The sequence below is a fragment of the Elgaria multicarinata genome, chromosome 1 (genome assembly GCF_023053635.1).
Source record: "Elgaria multicarinata webbii isolate HBS135686 ecotype San Diego chromosome 1, rElgMul1.1.pri, whole genome shotgun sequence".
NCBI lineage: Eukaryota > Metazoa > Chordata > Lepidosauria > Squamata > Anguidae > Elgaria > Elgaria multicarinata.
In genome coordinates this window covers 135,309,628-135,329,905 of record NC_086171.1, presented here as the reverse complement: position 1 = coordinate 135,329,905, position 20,278 = coordinate 135,309,628, and the positions used below count along the sequence as shown (strand labels likewise).

The 20,278-nt window shown below is 42.3% G+C and overlaps 1 protein-coding gene across 1 annotated transcript in view; it reads left to right on the top strand.

Annotated features, from left to right (window-relative positions):
• ST6GALNAC3 (ST6 N-acetylgalactosaminide alpha-2,6-sialyltransferase 3) overlaps positions 1 to 20,278 on the top strand; it is a 349,691-nt gene that overhangs the window by 147,160 nt on the left and 182,253 nt on the right. The window lies entirely within an intron of this gene.

Below are 20,278 nucleotides of genomic sequence, written 5' to 3'. Positions count from 1 at the left end.
CATCACTCCTCTATGTATGATTAGCGTCACCGTGGAGCTGTACACGATTCGCCAAATGTTTAGTGTGGCCCTTGTGCCACTTCTTCATAATGAAATACAATTAAAATGTTCTCATTTCATATTTTGTATAAACTGCAGAGAAAGAGCAGGTCTTTGGTAACTTTGATTAAAGCTATTCACGATACAAAGCTGTTGCTATAGCCTCTTGGAGTCGTAGCTATAGCAACAGTTATAATAAAAGTTTTCTCTAGGAATGCTTATGAGATTGTCTGCTGCTAAAGCCTCCCCTGATTTGGGGGTTCTTTATGTTGGAATCCAGGATAATTTCAGAGTTGTATTAGATTTAAATTGTTAAGACCTCCTAGCATGAGCTCGCATACATTTTTAAAGAGCTACAGCACAATCCTATGCATGTCTATTCAGAAGTAAGACCCACTGAGTTCAATGAGACTTACTCCCAGGAAGGGATATATAGGATTGCAACTCTGGTCTTCAAGTTAGGAATGGGGTTTTCAAGAATGTAATTATGATGTTCTGATGATAAATAATTAACTGATGATGATGAAAGATGATTTGTTCAATTTATATCCTGCCTACATACAGAATACCTTAGGCATCTGAAAGAGTGCCCTATTAATTGTGTTTGATTGTATTTGGACTAAATGCATGCACTGAAAAGTTAAAATACAAACATGTTTTCACCAGAAGCAGTTATTTTTCAAGGGCTGGGGCACACTTCTGTGATGTTGATTTTTAAAAAGATTCTACCAAAGCAGAGTGGTTATTTTTTTACACAGGAGCCCTATTCAGGGATTACGAAAAAGACAACAGTAAACATGTGAGCAGCTAGCTCCACTCACTCTAACGGCACTTTCATTGCCCTCTACATGAGGAAGGTGACCTTGTGAAGCATTCTCCATGCGGTTCAGAATGCTGGAAAATGAGTGTTCCAGATCATGTTGACTATCTAAATGTTGAAATATTTTGGGGGGAAATTAGTTTATTTTATTTAAGTAGATGTATAATCCAACTTTCTTACATGATGGAACTCAAGGTGACATACATGAGATTCCAAAGCAGTCTTCCATCCAGGTAACTGCACAATGGGCCTTTGGACCATGGCTTGGCAAAATTGTGGATTCACAAATGGATCCAGCATGTCTGGATTTGGTGTGTATTTTGGAGATGGGTGTGTATAGGTGTGTGTGAAGAGGGAAACGTTCCTGCCCTTTCTGCTTTGGCTGAATTTAACTGACTATTGAAAGTGCCTCTTTGGGGTTAAAAATAAATAATTCGTGGTGGGTGGGAGGTTGTCAGTTATTAAGTCTAAAACTGCAGAGATGTCAATTCCATAATTGAGGTCAGTTCTACATGCCACCCTTTTAAATCAAGAAGAGCAGGAAAAAAATTATACTCAGCTATCAGATTTTGTAACATTTTGCTTAAATATATAGACCTGTAATTTAACTCCGTGTTCACAAAGGATGGGGTGAACAAATGTGTTTTCCCACTTCCTGACATTGTTTGATAGATGTGATAGATTTTTATCTTGCCCCTCCATGTCTTTTTTCCTAGCTAAACCTCCCTTCCTCCCTCCCTCCCTCCTTCAATCTTTCCTCAGTTGTTTTGCCTTTAAGTCTTGATCACTGATCTATCCATCATCATCCCACCCAGTGATTTTTCCCACCGCCCAGCACAAATTGCAATTGATCTTCTGAGGGGGATACATTTGCAATGGTAGAAGGTTTCCTACTGCTGGAGTTTCCCCCTCTTCCTACAAGTGCAGTAGAGGCATTAGTTCTGTGGGCCAAATTAGCTGGCATTTTATGGGAAGTGATTGATCTTAGTTTATAGGGTTACCTTATACAATAAGATATACAATTTATCTCCTATTACTTTGATTACACACCATATTTCTGTTAGTTATAAGACTCCTTTTGCTATTTTGACTTCATATCTTAATATTTTGAGCCCATCCTGAATGTAAATGTGTCCCTTACTATTTCTCTTTTCTTCTTTCTGATGGCAAAAGTTAATTTTAAATAAAATTAAAAAAAATTCCTCACTTGAAGATCACTGTTCTTCAGAGAACTCTACACCCAGCTTTGATAATTGATTTTACAGCATTCTGGATGTCGTGGAGAGCCTTCATGGATACAGGAGGCTCTCGTCTTAAGAATAGAGGGCAAAAGAAACATGGGAGCGGGGGCGGGGTTATTGTACTCCCTCTCCTCATACATTTACTGTACCGATATGTAGAACACCTGAATAGGGCCGGAATATGTTCCATCCATTAGATAAATCCTGGAATTATCCGAATACAATGTGATATTTACCTCTTTTGGTTATGCTAAATGTCTGGGATGTATGCGCTTGTGAGTACCTGACAGATGCACATTGCAGCATTCAGAATAGATAATGAATGCCACCTTTAATAGTTCTCTGAGTTTGCCTTTTCTCCATGGATACAGAGAGTGCACCACAGCCATTGTTTATTAGAAGAGCCACTGGATATGGAACTCACAGGAGTTGTCTTTTCTCACATCTTAGTTTTTCAGTGAAGCAACACAATTTGAAGAAATGTCAGAGCTGGGCAAGAAAGAGGAATACGGAATCATTAGGAGAAGAGCTAGAGTGGCCAAGTGTTCTATTTTACAGAGGAGGGGACTCTATTTGATAGGCTGCTGTTTGAATGTGTGCTCTAGTTTAAAGATAAAGAACCATAAGAAGGTTGAGCAGACACCCTTAGGGGCTATTCAGACAACACGCTAACTCAAATTTAACTACTGAGTGTTGTTGTTAAATTGTTGGTTATTTGTTGACCCATGAGTTAATGTGTTATCTGAACTCAGGACATTTTCAGCAGGGTGGCTTGTTAACAACCCTGAACAATCCAACAACAAACCATGGTTTCTCAAGGTGGCTTGTTCGAGAAGATAAGCCACCCTGCATGGTTAACAAGCCACCCTGCAGATGTTCAGACATCATGCCAGTCCACGGCTCAACAAAGAACCCACAGTTCAACAACAACCGAAACTCAACCACTAAGTGTGGGTTAGCATATTGTCTGAACAGCCTCACAGTTTCTGAAATCCACTCACATCAGCGATGTGATGATTTAAATCAAAGACCACAGGACAGGTTTCCATAATTTGGCCCATCAATTAAACTGTTGTCATTGTGGGAGTTGTATGAGTCTTCCATGCAAACACCATCCCCAGCTAAGCCAATTACTAGTATAAGGGAGAGCATTTGTTGATTGGGATGTGATCCCTAACATCTTTCATCAACAACAGCATTTCTAATTCATAGATGCCTAATAAATAATTGTGAAACACTTAGTACTTGCCTGGAGATTGTATATCTTCCATAAGATATATGTAGCACTTAAGAGGGTGAAACATAGAGGCATACTGAGGTGCTGATTTATAGAATATAGCACCGTGAATCAATGCCTGTATTTTCTAAGCATTTGGTATTTTTTACTCCAAGTTCAAAGTGGCTTATGTCAGCAGAATGGTTTGATCATCCCAGTGTAAGTTTAGGAATTTCCCACTCGAAGTTAACAGGACTCTCATGAGTTCAAGTTTGGAGGCTCAAAAAAAGTAAAAAAAAAAGTTCTATACATGCTACTAGAATCATAGAATCATAAAATCATAGAATAGCAGAGTTGGAAGGGGCCTACAAGGCCATCGAGTCCAACTCCCTGCTCAATGCAGGAATCCACCCTAAAGCATCCCTGACAGATGGTTGTCCAGCTGCCTCTTGAATGACTCTAGTGTGGGAGAGCCCACAACCTCCCTAGGTAACTGATTCCATTGTCGTACTGCTCTAACAGTCAAGACGTTTTTCCTGATGTCAGGAAATATATATACTGTGATATGTGTGTCCTGGTGTGCATGTGACACTGCTCATTACATATGTGAAATATATGGATATGATGTACTCTACATCCTGCAATTCTCCCATGTCCGAAAAAGGGTGAAAGGGTCACAGAAATTGTGCACATGACACACGTGCATATATTAGCTTCTATATGCAGATGGGCCTGCACTCGGCTATGTGTTTTTGGTTTCTACATTTCCAACAATATGAATAGACTCCCAGGAGTTATTCTCGCACACAATTTGGGCTTGTGTTTGGTGCAATGTTTGCATTGCCTGACAACGTTCAGTTGTCTGATGTGCCAGATGACACAGTAGCTTCTTTTAGGATTTCTACTCCATTATGCTTCTTCACAGAGAGCACAGAACAAAAACAAAGAAATATATCACTTCTACCTCTTACTTTATGATCCCAGGGGATTGGAAATAGAGCATAGGTGTTTGGAACTCTAGAGTTGTGGATATGGAAAGATAATTTGCACTTCCTTAAAGGAAATAATATAGATATTATACTTCTCTTTTATCTAGCCTTCATGTTTATTATCTTCAAATACTTTTCCCTCTTTTAAATTGTGTAGTTCACTTGGTTTTTCTTTGTGTTTCTTCCTGCTCTATATTGGCTTCCATTTCTCTATGTTTAAATGTATTTTGTTAGCTTATAAAGACTTCCGTGCTCTGCCTCCTTGTTATCTTTATCTTTCCTTATCTCTTTATACTCCTTCTTGTTCTTTATGTTTCAGTGGTACTTTACTTCTTGTCAAACCCTAAATCTCATATGTTAATTCTTCTTTGCACCCCTTTCCTCTTGCTATTCCTTATCTCTGAAATGCTCTGCTTCTGATATTAGAATATCTCCATCACTTTGGGTTTTTTAAACAGTGTTTGAAGTCACAGTTTCCCCTCTTCTTTATTGATAATTTGCTTCAGTTTTGCTTCAGTTTTTACTGTACTTTTCTCTATGTATTTCCATGATTTTAAGTTTGTTGACAAGATCACTCTTTAATTTTCCTTTTTATGGAGCACCTTGGAAAGACAATTGTTAATGTTATTACCCATGAAAAACTGTGTTGGGTTTAATTTTAAATTTACAGCTTCTTCATGTTTACTCATGTTTACTCAGAAGTAAGTGTCATTGACCTGGGCAGGATCTACACTACTGCTTATAACGGTTTATAAGGGTTATGACAACTGTTCAGGCCCAGGACACATTACATATACCGTTTTCATAACGTTTTAAAAGTGTTATATCCTGCTTGGTGTAGATTGGCCCCTGGTTCACACATAACACCAAACCATAGCTAACTTATTCATTGCAGAATCATGGGTTGTCATTATGAGTGAACCCGGAACTATGGGGAGCGATTCACACGCACACAGAGGGTGGGTGTGTAGGGGAATTTTGGAGAGGGGAGGAGTAATGGAACCATGACAAGTAGGCCCATCACACAAGCAGGAACCATGCCACACCTCATGGTTCCTCTACTTACCCCTCCGTAATTATATCACTTACCTCTGCATTGTTTAACTGTGCATCCCACTGTACTCCGCTTTCCAAATGGGTGCCCAGTAGCAGCTCTGTTAAAAAAAATAAATGACCACAAACCATAGAAAAAGTCTGCAGCACATAAGAGGGCTTATGGATCAGTCCAAAAGACCATCTTGTCATGCCCCGTTGGAGGGATCCTCCTCTTCTTCTGAAGAGCTAGAATTTCCTAAGACAGATAAAGCCATGGGACCACCTCTGTCAGGAGACTTGGGGGAGTCTGGGACCTCAGAGGAGAGGACAGTGGTCTGCCCCTGCCAGAAGAGGGGAGTTCTGCTTCAGAGGCATAAGCTGAGCATCCACGCTGACCCAGAGAGCACCCTCGCCTTAGGAGGCAGAGTAATAAGGCTCCTTTAAGATTAAGTACCCAATTCCAAGAAAGAACCTCTAAGGAGTAAGGATTGTAACATCCAGCAGCTGAGGTATGGGTGGGGTTCAGGAGGCCCTGGGAATATAAACCTGCATTTTCTGTTTGGACTTTGCTGAAAACAATACTGCTTCTCAGCTCCATCTTGTATCCTGACCTGAGCGCATATTTGGACCTCCAAGTTATTGACCTTAGACTTCTGTCTGGTGCTGCTTCTGGATACTGATTATATTTGCCTGTTATCCTGTGTGCTTTACGTTGGCTCCGTCCCTGACTTACCTTTAGAAAATCCTTGTTTGCTGGTAAAACTCTGCTTCACTCTTGGCCTGCATAATTGATGCCTCCATTGCCATTAACTGTGTCTCTGTGTGTTGGCATAGTAAGGAGGTGAACAGGATACATCTAGCCCAGCAACCTGTTTTCCCCAGTGGCAAGGCTGGCTCACAATATTCTGTTGTCTAAGGCAGAACAGCACAATGGCACGCGCCCTCCACACACACACATGCCATGCCCTAAGTCAAGGTACATAATACTTAAAGCTGGACAAATTCTTTTGGCACCTGAAGCAGAAAATCCTTCAAACACCTCTCCCTGGAAGTAAAAAAAAATGCAACAATAAGGAGGTAGATAACTAACACGTTAATGCCTTTTCACAACATTCAAATCATTTGCATGAGCAGCCAACTCTTTTGCCCTAATAGTAGGGCCGGCCCTGTGCAGTAGCCAACCAGGTAGTTCTAGGGAGCCTACAAGCAGGGCTTGTGGAAACCAATAGCCTTCTCCTGTTGTTGCTCCCCAGTAAGTGGTATTCAGAGACATGTAGCCATTGAACCAGAAGGTTGTGTACAACCATCTTGTCAAATGCTGGTGTTGATGATGATTTCTACTACTGACAATGATACTAATGATATCTATCTATCTATATGCATCCTTGTGCAATGTGGATACCAGAGAGGCAGCTAAAGATCAAGATTAGTTAAACTGAAACATGATGGTCTGCTTTACATGTAACTCAAGGTGACTTCATTGGAACAACTTTTCATATGCAGTTGTGTAATTGAGAAGGGCAGGGCTCTTTAGACATTTTGTATAATCAATACAAACATGAGCTTAGCTCGCTATTATGGAAGTCTGAATAATAATACCTGGAACACTTTGCTGACATCAATCACTCCCTTTCTTATAAAATTTTTATCTCTATTGCTCTTTAAGAACTCTCACACATTTTTACTGAAGTGGAAAATCATCTTTCATAATTTATTATCTTTCATAATTTAACCTCCCATCCCTAAGGCATCTCTAGTTTGCATTGCTCATCCGTCACATTTCTTTATCTTCAGAAACCTCCATATTATTATAATTGAGACAGAACTGTACGTTGTACAACATTCCACTAAATGTAGTCCTGTGAATGCTTCACGAGTTGCATAGATATGGGGGGAGCAAAGTGTACTGCATGTTGCATAGCAAGACTTAATAAATAACCCTGGAGATATTTAATTTAAGAGTAAATTAATCTGTCAAGCTCAGTGGAGTTCAAACCACTCTGCAATAAGCCTGAAACTTGCCCATCACGTAGTAAACCTCATGGAGTGTAATTGCATCTGTTTTGAGAATGAAATCCAAGAAGATGATAGTTCAGAACTGTAACAGTAAAAAATAAACACACAGCAATTGCCCTATAAAAAAATTAAGGGGACATGGAACAGAACTCCTATAACTCTTCTGAGGCAATTGTTAAATATCATTTTGAACATATTTCCCTTGTCTTTGTATAGAGGCTCAAGTACAAAGTTTATTTCATGTGAGAAGGAGAATGTGAGGAGGAACATTTTTTCTTCCAAGAAGAAACACATTGTTGTTGTTATTCTTCCTAATGAACACTTATAATCTGTAACTAAGAGGGAAATAAAGATAGAGCCTTGTAGAGTCTGTCATGAAGGGAATTCACAAAATGGTACTCAAAAGGATATTCCTGAAATGTAGAAACAAAGGCCTAATCTACACCTGCAGCCCTTTGGGGAGTGGGGAGGGATGATAGTGGGGTTTCCAGCTTCTGAGATTGTCCCTCAGGGGTTACACATCAGCAAGTTCTCCCAGAATTAAAGGAGAGATGTCCCAGGCTAAGTTTTTTTCCTACTCTCCTGACACTTGCGCAAGAGCAGAGTTGTGATCCTGTGTGAAGCTGTGATTTTTTAAAAACAGCAACAACAACAAACACTTGGCACTGGAAGATGCTGAGATCCTGCCCAAACATGGCAAAAATTCTGTCCCCCTCACCTTTGATACCCATGGACTTGCCCCTCGTTCCCTGTCCGCTGATCCCTGCTACTCACGAGGAACAGCAATGACCTTGGGAGGGGGACAAACCGCCCATGGATCTTGGGATTGTCCCAAGAGAGGGGGGAAAAACAGGGGGGAAAGCAGTCAGCAATATCCTGGGAAAATGGAGTGGTTGTCCCTGGATTACCACGCGATCAGTTGTGTGTCATGTGGAGTAGGGACGACCTTTATACTGACCTGGGTTAAACGGCAGGTGTAGATTAGACCAAAGACTTTTGAAGAGAAATCAGTTTTTTCCTGGGTCACGAGCATTGCATGATCAACAGCGTCAAATGCACTGATAGAAGTAATAATCTTAGGGATAAATCATTACCTGATACTAGAAAGAAGCTACTGGCTGTCAGCTTCTGTGTTCTTGTGTGCCTCCAGTTTGTTTCAGTGTACAGGAGACATTCCCAGAGGATTGTACTGCTCCACATCACCAGACTGCCATAAATTCATATATGTTCCAAGATGTTAAGCATTGCTCTAATTAGCATGAACAATATACTCTGAGATTATCTCCTCATCTATGCATCATGGTAGTAGGATGATGCTGTAATGGTCTGTATCAATCATTTAAGTTTTGTGTGTGGCCAGTTATCTATCAGTTATTTGATAGATAAGGACTGAGCACAGTCAGGGTAGAGATGAAATGGTTAAAGGAAGCAGAAGCAGGTTTCTATAGCTGTGGAGACTGGTGATATTAGAGCATTAGTATGGGGAAAGTGACAAAACAAAAGCGTTTTAAACCCTATTCCCAGCAGTCAGTAAAAGTGATATTGTATCACACTCAAAATGATGGTTCTCTGCTGCCTGGCAGAATGCAAGCTAAATTTTATGTCAGTAAAAGCTGGAATACTTGTGGTGTGCAGTTTGTTGATTATGGCCTGGGAACTAGTATCACAGTTCTCCTTCAGATTGCTGTTAAATGCTTTGCACTTATTCCAGTTCAGTGTTAGTTACTCTCTTTTTCATTTGCTAGCGAAGGAATGGCCTTGCGCAAGGTCGTTCGGCTTAGGGAATGGATTTTATAAACACCACCATGAGAATAATATAAGGGACTAAATAAAAGTTTTCAGTATTCCCCAGCTCTGCACAGGTTAGAGTACCCTTTGAAGGAGTCTAGGGCCAAGCAGGATATAACACTAAGAAGTGGTATATGGTATGTGTCAATGGGCCCCAGCAGTTCTCAGTGCACTTCAATACCACTATAAAGAAGTAGTATGGCTCCAGCCTTTTATATAGCACTTTCATACTGCTTTCATAGTGCAATATCTTGCTTGGTGTAGATCTGGCCTAGATGACCCCTTATGTGTGTTTGCATGTGCAATCCTAAAGGTTGCACAATGATGATGATGCTTTTGACTTATAAAATAGTTGCCAAACAACTGTGGATACTGGGGACAACCAACTATTGACATGGGAGTTGCTTGTGTTTTAAAGTGTTACTGTGGCTAACATCCAATCAACAAAGAAAGACCGCAAGAGAGTAAATTGCCCTTGACACCTATAACATTCCTTTCTAATTTCCCCCTTCTTTAGTGAGGGAGGGAGGGAGGGGTGGGAGAAGGTGAAGATGGTGCTGATGCATTTGGCTTCATAAGAGGCAGGAAAAGTGAAATGCCAGTAGTGAGGAAGTCGTAGTGGCTTTGAAAGAGGCAAAAGAAGAAGCCGTAAATGAGGGCTCTTAGATGTGATGGATGTAATTGGTGTCAGTTTTCCCATCAGTGCGTTCAACCGAAAAAAGAATAAGAGCCGGAACTTTCTCTAGTCCAGTCATACATAAGTCATACGTAGGTATGCCTCTTCTCAGTGCATCATGCCTATATGACTATCACATTTTAAGTGTGCATGAAGAGCACACTTTGTTTCTGGTGAAAAATAAACAACTTTCTATGGTTCCACAATCTATGGTTTGACCACACTATGGAATGCTGTGTAGAATTCTGCTTGCCCCATCTCTTGAAGGACATTTTAGAGCTGTTAAATATGCAGAAAAGGGGAGTCAAAAGATAAAGGGGCTGGAACAACTACAAGGAAATGTTACAATGTTTGGTGCTGTTTCATTCAGAGAAAAGACAAGAGGGGTGAGGGAGGCAGAGAATTAAAATTATGCATAGCATAATGGTTTGTAAATGTATGTGTGGCATGGAGACCTTTCTCATAACCCTAGATTCTGGTGAATTGTGGGAGATTCATGACAAACAAAATGAAGTACTACACACTGCATAGTTAAACAATGCCCCTGTTCAGACAACACACTAAACCATGATGGTTATTTTGAGCTAATATTATGGCTTAGCATGTCATGTGAACCATGACTTAGTGTGTTGTGTGAACCATTCCTAACCATAGTGGCTACAGAACAATGGTTTCAACATGCTCACTAACCTCTTGCTGCAAAAGGGTTAGTGGCATAACGACGGCTTAGTATGTTGTCTGAACAGGCCCAATGGAATTTGCTTCTTTAAGATGTGGCAATGGCCACCAACATAGGCCTAATGTACACCAAGCAAGATATTGCACTACGAAAGCGGTATGAAAGTGGTATATAAAAGGCAGGAGCCACACTGCTGCTTTAAAGTGGTATTGAAGTGCACTGACAGCTGTTGGGGTCCATTGAAACATACCAAATATCGCTTTCATACCGCTTTCGTAGTGCAATATCTTGCTTGATGTAGATTAGGCCATTTAAAGGGGGATAATACAAATTCATGGAGGATAAGTGGCTACTAGTCATGATGGCTATATACTACTGGATGCCTCTGAATACCACTTGCTGGGTACAAGATCAGGACTCTCTTCCAATAGGCATCTGCTTGGCCACTGTAGGAAACAGGATGCTGGATTAGGCCTTTGGTCAGATCCAGCAAGTCTTTTCTTAAATTCTTAACTTTCTATGATATAGAGACATATCATGACAAATAGTGTATGTCTTCCTTTCTTCACCTCTGCATATTTTATTTATTTATATTTATTTAAGGATTTTTATGCCGCCATTCAGCCCAAAAAGGCTCTCATGGCGGCTTACAAAAGTATTTCTTGACAGTCCCTGCCCACAGGCTTACAATCTAAAAGACATGACACAAAAGGAAAGGGGATTGGGAGGGAGGAGGAGGAGGGGGAAAAGGAAAGCAAACTCAGGCACTACAATCTTAGTTGGAAAGTTCAGCAGTTACAGGTGACAGCAGGAGGGAGGGGGCTCTCAGCTGGAGCTGGACCCAGGCACGGTGGAGAGGTGCCTGGCTGCTGCTTCCCTCCTCTCTGGTGGCCTCTGCAGTTACAGTTGGTAGCAGGAGGGAGGGGGCTCTCAGCTGGAGCTGGACCCAGGCATGGTGGAGAGGTGCCTGGTTGCTGCTTCCTCCCTCACTGGTGGCCTCTGCAGTGTCAGTTGACAGCAGGAGGGAGGGGGCTCTCAGCTGGAGCTGGACCCAGGCACGGTGGAGAGGTGCCTGGCTGCTGCTTCCTCCCTCACTGGTGGCCTCTGCAGTGTCAGTTGGTAGCAGGAGGGAGGGGGCTCTCAGCTGGAGCTGGACCCAGGCCCGGTGGAGAGGTGCCTGGCTGCTGCTTCCTCCCTCACTGGTGGCCTCTGCAGTGTCAGTTGGTAGCAGGAGGGAGGGGGCTCTCAGCTGGAGCTGGACCCAGGCACGGTGGAGAGGTGCCTGGCTGCTGCTTCCTCCCTCACTGGTGGCCTCTGCAGTGTCAGTTGGTAGCAGGAGGGAGGGGGCTCTCAGCTGGAGCTGGACCCAGGCCCGGTGGAGAGGTGCCTGGCTGCTGCTTCCTCCCTCACTGGTGGCCTCTGCAGAGACAGTTGGTAGCAGGAGGGAGGGGGCTCTCAGCTGGAGCTGGACCCAGGCCCGGTGGAGAGGTGCCTGGCTGCTGCTTCCTCCCTCACTGGTGGCCTCTGCAGAGACAGTTGACAGCAGGAGGGAGGGGGCTCTATATATTTCTGTATTTAAAGGTTTCCTGGCATGGTCTTTTTAATACTATAAATATACTTGTCATTTCTGCTGCTGGCTTATATTGGCAGTCTTCCTTACATTAGGTGTTAGTGGGTAATTATTATTATTGTGGAGCATATTAGAAATTCTGCGTTTCCATCAAAGACACTCCTTGTTTTCACACATTTTGTTGTGTGGATTGTGAATATTCCTTCAATGTGTGATTACTCTGGAAGTTTTATCTTTTCAGCAAAAGGCTGTGACTTCCTTGTCTTAGTTTCTGCTTCATTAATTTTCTCCTGCATCCTGTAGTTCTTCGAATCTAGAATTTGCCAATTTGACAACAATAGCAGCTTTCCAGATCTCTCTCTTCTTTAAAAGACTGTACTCATGTAGCTCCAGATGTTAGACTGGGTTGTGAAATCTTGTGTGCAATACCCTCTTACTTGCAATTCCCCATTCAGCTTGGAATTCATGAGTGGAAACTGAGTTAAGGCACTGGTCTTCATTAGTTGCATTTCCTAATTCCCATTAATGTCAGTTAATGGCTTCTTGCCTCCTAAACATGTGATTTTACATACTTTGGTTTTGGCAACTAGATAAGGGGACATCCATTTGAACTGCAGTCACATTTACTACTGTACATGTGGCCTTTGAAATTTGCTATTTATCTCCTGATTATTCAAGATAATCAGTAATATTAATGTAGATCCTCCAGTGCTATTTGATACCCAGTTTAATTTTAAACTTCAGAATAAGCTTGGCGTGAGCTTTGATCCTTGTATAATAGCTTCCTGAAGGCTTACTCTGTGTCACTTTCAGTGGAATTTTAATCTGAGAAGCTGGTACACTAGCAGCTATCTAGAAATTCAACCTGTCTTGTAAAGATGCGTTTGATCTTAACACATCTGAAGGCGATTAAATGGTTTTATTATGAAACACACTAATATCTTACTGAGCTATTTTACTATTAAATGTTCCTATATCATTAAGATGAAGCCTTATGAAAAAAACATCTCTCTATGAAATATCACATTTACTATTTATTTCATTATCCAAGATAATTGTGATATTAAAATAGACCTGATTCAATGTTATAGGATGTTCTTCTGTAGAAATCATGAGTCTAATCTAGTGGGGCAGTTTATGTGCATTGCACAGGATCCACATCGTAGTCTGTTAATGGCACATGACAGATATTTGTACCACCCAGCTGTGTTCAGTTCCTTACATTGTAACAAATGTTCTATTTTTCTACCACATCAAAAAACCCACTTATTTTATTCTTTTGAATCCAATATGACAAAATCATCAAAGCACCATATTATCTATCACCTAATTGTGTGTCTTTCTGCCTGTTGAGCCGTGTTATGCTCTCTGTCCTGTCTGTCTGTCCATCCACCTGTCTTGTCATCCACATATTTCAAGGTCAGTAAAAGAAAGCCTGAATGCAAAATTTCTGACGCAGTTTTGTTCACCCCGAGTCTCTTCTTGTTAGATACCTGTATTGGTTTTGTTGCTTTTTATGAATGGGTGGGGGTCTAGATGTGTTAGAAAGAAAGAAGCTCATAATACTTAAATATAATGTTTATCGGATCTTATATTTTTAAATTCCATTCCAAAATCAGTGAAAAGGAAATCAGTAAAAGAACCAACTCCAGAAGACAAAGGTTTGTTTGGATATTTAGCTCATCTAATTTCTGACTGCACAGAATGGGTACTTTATAGGCAGACGTAATAGAAAGTGTCCAAAAAAAGATCTGCTTCTCATACTCTGACACAAAACTGCAGATGCTCCAAAAAGCAAGCAAGGAAACAAACAAAAAACCCACCAACAAATATAAAACCAGCCAAAGTATATGAAAAGCCATAAGGACGGAGGGAAATGGCCTTGACTGCGTTTCTGGTCTGAGGGTAGAATATTCTAGGAGCATGACTCCATTGCATCATGGGTATAGGACGTGACTCACCTCTCAGTAGAGAAAGCACTTCTTGGATATTCCAGCAATGAGGTATTGGTGCTGACAGCGGTGGAGTGCCTTCAGGTGTATGAGTTATTTTTGTAATAGATAAGATAATTGGATTTAAATACAACAAACATGCTTACATGTTTTTTGCATGTTTGCCATAGCAACCAAATACTTTTTTTTACATATTACACTTGATACACAAACTTCAATCTGTGACTTTGATTTTTCATTTTACTGTGCTCCAAATAGCAAAACTGAGGAGTTTTAAATTTAATAAGCCTTATTCATGACAACAAAAAACTGAAGAACATTTTAGCTGATAATGACTTACACTAACAGCTCTTACACTGGTAGCTGCATCAGAGGGTGAGTCCAGAAGTGGGGAGGCATCACTATTAAAGCACTGATCTGTTATGCTGGGTGTGTGAATGGGTGATGTGATTAGTGTATAGAGTACTGTCATGTGAAGGAGGGGAGTGGTTTGTTTATTTTAAAACATGTATGCCTCTGTGTACTTATGTGTATAAATCACAAAGCCCTAAACAGCTTGGGACCAGGATACCCAAGAGAGCGCCTTCTCCCTTATCAACCTGCCCCGTCACTGAGGTCATGTGAGGGCATATTCCTGGTGGTTCCACATTGACCTATGGTCCGATTGGAGTCTACCAGGAGAAGAGCCTTGGGTGTAGTGGCCCGTTTCCTATGGAATTTCCTTCCTTTAGAGATCAGGCAGGTGCCAACGTTGTATTACTTCCGGCACCTCCTGAAAACGTTATTCATTTCCCTGAATGACCAGCTGCGATTTTATCAGAACATTGTTCTTATAAAAATGTAATTTTTAAATTTTTTTTTATTGTTTTGCAAACATACATGACATAAAAGCATTACATAGAAACATTACATCCAAGGAAAATGAAAAATGGAAAAGCAGGAGGGGGGGAGCACACACACAAAGGTTAAGGTGTATTTTCGGCTCTCTACACATCATGAATATGAATTATATTCTCTCCTTGTTTGATACATTTAACACAATCAAATTCTTTTCTTTCTTCTAAGTTAACTATATCTCATACACTGAATCTACAGGCAAATACATCAGTTTTCTCTGTTTCTTGCAAAAATTCTATCAGAGGTTTCCATTTAGATATGAATGTGGTTGTTGATTTATCTCTCATTATTGCTGTAAGTTTTGCCATCTCTGCCAACTCCAATATCTTCCATTGTTGGCGTTGCTTCATTTTTCCACTTCTGTGCATATAATAGTCTCGTTGCTGTTGTCATATATAAAAATAAAGTTCCCCCCTTCTCTTTCAGTTGATTGTCCTTTAAAAATGTTATTTTAATATGGTGTTTTTATTCTTTTATTCTATTTGTTGTTCACTGCTCCAAAATGGGAAGTGGTATATAAATATTGTAAATCAATCAATCAATCAAGGATATAAATAAGGTATTTCAAGTAAAAACACATCCATGAATTTGCTCCGGCTTTCATGGGTGTAAATAGATTTCAATACCAAGAAAGGCAAATCAGCATGAATAGAAGTTTGACATGTTGCTCTCTGTGCAGTGATTCAAATATCTAGACCTCAGTGGATAAGATATTTACTAGGGGTGTGCACGGACCCCCCGCTCCGCTTCACTTGCAGATCCGCCATTTTTCGGAGCGGGTCGCTCCGCCCCGCCCCCGCTCCGCCCACTTCCGCTCCGCTCGGAGCTCCGGATCGGATCCGGAGCTCCGTTTTTGCCCCCCCATAGGCTTGCATTGAAAGCTAAAAAAGTAAACAACTTTTTTTCCGTTGAAGTTAGAAACCTCACGTTTGGCACCATGACACCTCATGGGCGTATACACACACACGCCAAGTTTCAAGGCAATCCCATCATCCCCTGATTTTTGGCGAATTTTTGAAAATCGGGCACCCCATTCACACCCCTTGGGATAGCTCCGTCAATTTGCATGTTACAAACCTCAAACTCGGCACCAGGGCAGCTTATCCATGTGTCCACATGCACGCCAAGTTGCAAGCAAATCCCATCATCCCCTGATTTTTGGCGCGGCTCTACCCTCTAACGCACCTCCCATAACCCTAATTCACACCCCTTTAGATAGCTCCGTCAATTTGCACGTTAGAAACCTCAAACTCAGCACCATGATAGCTTATCCACGTGTCCACATGCACGCCAAGTTTCAAGGCAATCCCATCATCCCCTGATTTTTGGGGAATTTATGAAAATCGGGCACCCCATTCACACCCCTTGGGATAGCTCCGTCAATTTGCATGTTAGAAACCTCAAACTCGGCACCAGGAGAGCTTATCCATGTGTCCACATGCACGCCAAGTTGCAAGCAAATCCCATCATCCCCTGATTTTTGGCATGGCTTAACTCACCCCAAATTGTCCCATTCTACAACTACGTCAATTTGCACGTTAGAAACCTCAAACTCAGCACCATGATAGCTTATCCACGTGTCCACATGCACGCCAAGTTTCAAGGCAATCCCATCATCCCCTGATTTTTGGGGAATTTATGAAAATCGGGCACCCCATTCACACCCCTTGGGATAGCTCCGTCAATTTGCATGTTAGAAACCTCAAACTCGGCACCAGGAGAGCTTATCCATGTGTCCACATGCACGCCAAGTTGCAAGCAAATCCCATCATCCCCTGATTTTTGGCGCGGCTTAAACTTTTTAACTCACCCCAAATCAAGTCCCATTCTACAACTACGTCAATTTGCACGTTAGAAACCTATCCTTTGGTCCCATGACAGCTTACCCATGTGTCCCCATGGACACCAAGTTTCAAGGCAATCCCATCATCCCCTGATGTTAGGGGAACTTTTGAAATTTGAACACTCCAGTATGTCAGGGATTTAAAGTTGCAATTGCAGACAGCTCAATGGGGCCAGTTCCAAGGCAATCCCAACATGCCACGAGATAACCCTAAATCTTCTGGCACATTTGAAAAAGGGATTATTGAATTTGATAAAGTCTAAGTGAGCGCAGGAAGGACTTCTCCCCTGAGTCAAAGCAAGACACATACACCATCGCTGCAAGGCGGGAAGGGGAGAATTATTATTATTATTATTATTTATTTATATAGCACCATCAATGGAAAGCAGGCAGGCAGCATGCATTGTAGTGCCGCAAGGATGGCTTGAGCACTAACGCATAGCAAACCAACCCATAAGTGGGCGCAAAGTGAGGCAAAGATGGCTGGTTGTTTCTTTCTAAGCCAGCAGTTACGCCTTGAGGGGCACAGAGGAGGACGATTGGGAGCAAACCAGGCACCAGGCGGGCAGAGAGGCAGGCAGAGTAGGCGAGGAGTCAGTCCTGGCAGATGCCCCACCACAGCAGCACCCCGGGGGAGGCGGGCAGGCAGGCAGGCAGGCTGCGGGCATTTCTGGGGGCACAAGGAAGTGATGGCTGGTTTCTAAGCCAGCATTGCAGTTAGTCACGCATTGCAAACGCAAACCATCCCAGCGAGTCGGTCACCGAGGAGGACAGGCTAGCAGAGGGGCAGGCAGAGTGACATGTCATAGATCTAGTATTGGGGAGGAGTCAGTCCCGGCAGATGCCCCAACACAGTAGCACCCTGGGTGGGCATTGGAAAACGCCATCTTGTGGGTCAATACTTCCCCCACCCCATGTCCTGCAGGGTTGCCTGCCTAACCCTTGTGGGGATGGGAGATGGAGAGCTTAGAGTGGCAGTGCCAGCAGCAGCCTTCGGCTTTCCCCTGGAACCAGTCGCCTTGCCCGCCTCTTTCCCCAGCAAGATCGCCTGGTGCTGCCTATGAAGATGCATCTTCATGCTGCTGGTTCCATAATGCCCTGTCGATGAACCCCTGCTTAGGCTGAGTTTGCAGTGGCGACAGACAGCAAAGCGGGGATCCGCTCCCAACTCAAAGTGGTCCCACACGATGCTTGTCTTTCGTTTCTGTGGTGACACCACCAATTGCCCGCCTGAGCTCTCTGGTGTTGCCACAGAAACAGGGGTGTGGGATGAGACTGGGGAGAGAGCCTCGGCCTGCTGCTGCTCCTCCTCAGCCCCCACATCCTGGAGGCCCACCGCCTCCTCCTCCTCCCCCCCCTCCACTGTGCTGAGGACCTCGTCTAGGTCCATCAGCGGGCTCGTGGGCTGAAAGGAGAATGAAGGAGTTGGGGATACTCCTCCTCCTCTAATGGCACTGCTGCCACGTGCCTCTTGCAAACGGGCACTTTTCCCATTCCCACCCTCAAAAAGAGAACGCCGGGCACAAGTTGCAGAAGAGAGTGGCTCTGCCTGCTGCTTGTCCTGCTTCTGTTTTGGAGCAGTCAGCCAAGGAGTTGCCCGTTTGAGTTTCACAGGAGGAGAGGAAGCCCTGCTGGCAGACTGAGCCTTGCTGCTTTCAGCACGCCTGCTTTCTCTTTTCATGATGACTAACAAAATATTAATACTACTAATACTATGTATAAGGTACTACTAAGAATATGTATAAGAAGAATATAATATGTTTAAATGTAGGGAAATGGGACAAGAACAATAAAATATACTACTACTAATATGTATGAGAATATACTACTAAGAATATCTACAAGAATATAATAATATGTTTTAGAATATTACTAATAAATGTAGGGAAATGGGACAAGAAATGGGACAACCACTACTATAAGAAGAACAAAATATGAATACTACTACTAATATGTATGAGAATGTATACTAATAGACTACTAAGACTATGTCAAAGAATATAATAATAATATGTTTAAGAATAGGGAAATGGTGTGCGTATGCTTTCCCCAAAATGCTCAATCTGTGGCTGCCTGTTGAACTTGACAAAAGCAGCCCACTCCGTCGAAGTTACACAGAGAAGAAAAAGAGAATCCAATTTTTTTGGTATATTTGGTATATAGAAGATAGAAGGAAACACAATCAGGATTTAAGAGAGGGGAGGGGGAAAAAGAACCAACCACTACTATAAGAAGAACAAAATATGAATACTAATATAATATGTATGAGAATATATACTAATGGACTATGTGAAAGAATATAATAAAATATGTTTAAGAATATAAATGTAGGGAAATGGGACAAAAAGTGTGTGTATGCTTTCAAAAGAAAGCTTTCACAAAAGCAGAACAGTCAGGCTTTAATACAGGGAAGGGGGGGGCAACCAACCCAACCACACACTCCAAAATTCAAAAATAAAGTTTATATTAAATCAAAGTAAGGGGAAAACACAGGGCAAACTAAGCTACAAGTCAGAAAGAAGCAAACAAACACACACACGCGCCAAACTAAACCTATATTAAATTAATCTATCTCCAAAGCAGGAGCACTAGCTAAGTAAGTGTTCCCTCCACGAACGCCAACCCACAAAGAGACACAAAACAGAAAGTTCTCAGGGTGGGTCTGCCTTAGTCCCCCCTCCAACGCTGGGATTGGAGGAGGATGCTTTCTGAGGAGATGAATTCTCATCAGGATTGGGAGTTGAATGTGCCTGTCATCGCTTCCAAAAAAATAATAATAATAAAAAAAAAAAACCCAAACCCCGATTTTTAAAAAAATATTGCACGTGAACCACAGCACGCAGAAAGTTGAGAGTGGTCTCAAAATGACCCCCATCCACGACTCTCTGTGCACAAGAATTTTCAGAACGATAGCTTAAACCCCCCCCCAGTTATCCCCGATTCTTTCCCTCAATGCAATCCTATGGGCGAAAAGCCGAAACGCCGTTTGAGCCCTGCGGTTAACCCGATTTTTAAAAAAATATTGCACGTGAACCACAGCACGCAGAAAGTTGAGAGTGGTCTCAAAATGACCCCCATCCACGACTCTCTGTGCACAAGAATTTTCAGAACGATAGCTTAAACCCCCCCCAGTTATCCCCGATTCTTTCCCTCAATGCAATCCTATGGGCGAAAAGCCGAAACGCAGTTTGAGCCCCGCGGTTGACCCGATTTTTAAAAAAATATTGCACGTGAACCACAGCACGCAGAGAGGTGAGAGTGGTCTCAAAATGACCCCCATCCACGACTCTCTGTGCACAAGAATTTCCAGAACGATAGCTTCAAAAACAACGTAGTTATGCGCGATTATTTGCCGCAATGCAATCCTATGGCGAAATGTTTTCAAGATGGCGACCGGAGCGCTCCGACTGAACTCGGAGCTCCGAAAAATGGTCGCTTCTCTTCGCCTTGCTTCTAGGGGGTCCGCGGTCCGCTCCTACTCCGCCTCTGGGTAAGGCGGAGCAGGCCAATCCGCTAC